A 3,156-nucleotide genomic window follows, 5' to 3' on the forward strand; every position below is an offset into this window, starting at 1 on the left:
AGTTAGGATTGCATGTCACCTCATCAACTTTTTTTTTTTAATACGGTGACCCAAAGAGACAGGGACAGCTTTGTTTCTAATATTTTGATCATTATATGCTTCCAGGTCTCTTGGTAACTAAATGGCATTCTCTACAAACGCGAGAGAATCTTTGGAGAAGTGGCAGAGTCAGAAAATGTTTAAAGTGCCCTGGAAGGATTGTCTGTCAGAAAGCCAGGTTCTCAGAGGATGATGAAGATACTTTGGTAGGAGCAGGAGCCAGCTTTAAGGTATTTAGAAAACAATTTGATCCTCATGTGTGAGAATGACAGAAATGGATGATAGCACAATGAATTTGGGGGGAAAAAGAGTCGATGAGTGCCATTTCACTTGTACAGCTTAAAATAGACAAATACATATAGAAAGAGAGGAGACAATTCTTGTCAGTGTAATGATAGCTAATACATAAAGTAAATAAGAGCATGAGAAAAATCAAGGAGCAGGAGATAGCCCCCTCCCCAGTAGAGCAAGTGCCTTGCGCATGAGAGCCTGGGTTCCAGTATCATCAATATGTGACAGCACCTATGGGTGGTGGAGCAGTGTTGCAGTGTCTCTCCTACTATCTGTCTCTCTCAGTCTCCAAATCAAGAATGAAAACCAGTGGGCTGGGGAGTTTACTCAGCAATGGTGTTGTGCAGGTGCAAGACCCTAGCTACAGTCCCTGGTGCTGCAGAAAGACACAGACAGATCGCCATTTCACAGTCACTTTAGTATTAGAGTAATCAACTCACAGCATTATCAGTAAATGTTTAAAACAACTGAAAGTTTGCTGGGGTCGGGGCAGGTTCTTCTCACAGTCTCAAAGCACCCTTGGATTAAAAAAAAATTTTTTAATGTTTTATTTATTATTGTATGGAGACAGAGAGAAATTGAGAGGGTAAGATAGAGAGAGAGAAAAAAAAAAATAAGAGAGATACCTGCACCACTCGTGAAGCTTTCCCTCTGCAGGTGGGGACCAGGGTCTTGAACCTGGATCCTTGCGCACTGTAATGTGTAATGTGTGCACTTAACGAAGTGCACCACCACCTGACTCCATCCTTGTTTTTTGTTTTTTTTAAAATATTTTATTTATTTATTTATTTATTTATTTATGAGAGGGATAGAAGGAGAAAGAACCAGGCATCACTCTAGTACATGTGCTGCCAAGGATTGAACTTAGGACCTCATACTTGAGAGTCCAACACTTCATCCATTGCGCCATCTCCCGGACCACCATCCTTGGATTTCTTATTTACTACAAAGGAATGGAAGTCACATATACAGTGGGGAAAAACTTGACAGACATTACCCTAATCAAATGATCAAAGTTACTGTTCCCACTTATGGGAGAAAATAGCATGAAGTGCCTGCCTCTTGCTGTGAAATACTGAAGATATAAGCTCTCCTTTGTGCGGTGCTAGGGAATGGACATAGGACATTGCCCTTTCTCAATACACTGATCATCCTTGCGCCTATTTTATTCTATGTTGTCAGAAGGGTGGGGAAGGAAAGAAAGAGACACACAGACACACAGACAGACAGAGATAGCAACACATCATTCCACCATGACCTGAGCTCCCTTGGTACTGTCCCTGGTGCTCTCATGTGCTGGGGATTGAATCCAGATCCTTACCTGTTGAATTACCTCACAGGCCCCACAATATCTTTTATGTAATCTCCCTGTTTGTTTGTTTTTTCAAATGTATATACTGAAAATTAAGACATACATGTGTATACCATGTTGTATTTTACTTAAATATCATGTTACATATGATTTGTATAAGACTGACTGGTTTGGAGGTCCATCACTGCTCACTATTCTTCTCTCTAACAAAGCACTAGATTATGCTATTGAGAATGATGTTTGCAAGAGAGAGAAAGGAACAGAGGAGGAAATTTATAAGACTAATGAGCTTCCTGGATTGATAGGACTTGAAAAATAGGTACTGTGTATGTTTTGCTTATTGGGCTAATATGTTTTAACTGCTCTGGGGGTGTGTTCCTTTGAAAATCAAGTGAAAAGTCATTCAAGAACTAGAAAATGAGAAACCCATTAAAACTAGCAACTTTCTTCTTTTCCCCCTTCACTGTTCAGCTCTGGCTTATGGTGATATGGGGGATTGAACTTGGGACATTGGAGAGGTATGAGAGTTTGTTTGAATAACCATTATGTTACTTCCCCAATCCAAATTTCTTCTTTAAAACTGGATGCAAATTAAGACTTGTCTCTCTGATATTTGTTTATTTATTTAATCAGGTCCTGTCTCCTACAGGTCATTTAAAAATTTTTTTATATTTATTTTTTTTTTCCTTTTGTTGCCCTTGTTTTTTTATTGTTGTAGTTATTATTGTTATTGATGTCGTTGTTGTTAGATAGGACAGAGAAAAATGGAGAGAGGAGGGGAAGACAGAGAGGGGGAGAGAAAGATAGACACCTGCAGACCTGCTTCACCGCCTGTGAAGCGACTCCCCTGCAGGTGGGGAGCTGGGGACTTGAATCAGGATCCTTAAGCTGGTCCTTGTGCTTCGTGCCACTTATGCTTAACCCAATGTGCTACTGCCCAACTCCCACCAGGTCACTTTCTCATTGAGGAAGAAGCAAACCCATTCACACACACAACAGCACCAGTTTCCTCCTATGCCATAGCACCCCCTATGTGGTTCCAGGGTTTGAACTTGGTCCATACTCATGGCAAGGCACATACCCTACCCAGTGAGGTATCTCTCTGGCCTTTCTTTGACCGTTTGAATTAGATACACAGGCCATATACCTCCTTTGTAATCAGGGAATGAGATTTTATTGGGACTGGGAAGAGGAGAAAATTATATCAGGGAGCATCAAGAGCTTGCTTTCTTTCTCTTTCTGTTGCTTTCTTTCTTTCTTTCCTTCTTCTTCTTTTTTTTTTTTTTTTTTGACAAACCAGAGCTCACTGTGAAGGTGCTGAGTGCTTGGAGTTGGGGGAAGGGAGGGACTGTACCAAAAATAAACCTAGCCTACTTGAAAATGCAACAAACATGCTACTGAAAATTATTAGTACATTGTAAATATCACTCTGAGGAAATACTGTTAGACAGTACTGCAGCCTTGGAATCTACAACTTAACTCGATTTCCTTGATCTCAAAGATTCACTACTCCC

Source organism: Erinaceus europaeus, chromosome 20 (genome assembly GCF_950295315.1).
Source record: "Erinaceus europaeus chromosome 20, mEriEur2.1, whole genome shotgun sequence".
Lineage (NCBI taxonomy): Eukaryota > Metazoa > Chordata > Mammalia > Eulipotyphla > Erinaceidae > Erinaceus > Erinaceus europaeus.